Raw genomic sequence first — 716 nt, 5'->3', positions numbered from 1 at the left:
TTCTTTTTAACGTTGATATATAAACACACACACACACACACACACACACACACACACACACACACACACACACACACACACACACACACACACACACATACACACACACACACACACACACACATATATATATATATATACATATATATACATATATATACACACACACGTGTTTATGTATGTATATATATGTATGTATACATATACATATATACATACACACACATTCAGTGTATGTGTGTATATACATAATACAAAGCACGCACGCACGCCTTTTGAAGCTTCCTGAAACCCCGAACAATTTGATACATTGTTACATGCTGTATTATGGTCGATACAAAACGTGATATCATCGAAGAGTGTACTGATATACAAAGTTATTGTTCTTCATTTCACATACGTCAATATTAGACCAATTTTTTATAACAAGCAAAACATTGTGGGAGCTTCAAATAAAATGGGAAAAGTACTAGCTAAATACTCTGCAATATATATCTTGTTTATGCACACCACTCATCTCAGTTCTGTGGAAACTTTCAAATGTATTTCTCAGATTCTGTCAAAACATTTTTTTTTTTTTTTTCTTATTACATACATTGTTCTTCATGTGATAAATGAAAGTTGCATGAGGATTTGTATCTTATCGCATCCACCGCTTGTAAGCTCTGTGTTCGAATCAGATAAATTGGATAATTCCAATGATAATAATGGGTATA

This window comes from Penaeus chinensis, chromosome 21 (assembly GCF_019202785.1).
Source record: "Penaeus chinensis breed Huanghai No. 1 chromosome 21, ASM1920278v2, whole genome shotgun sequence".
NCBI classification, from domain to species: Eukaryota; Metazoa; Arthropoda; class Malacostraca; order Decapoda; family Penaeidae; genus Penaeus; species Penaeus chinensis.
Note: the sequence above shows the minus strand (reverse complement) of the source record.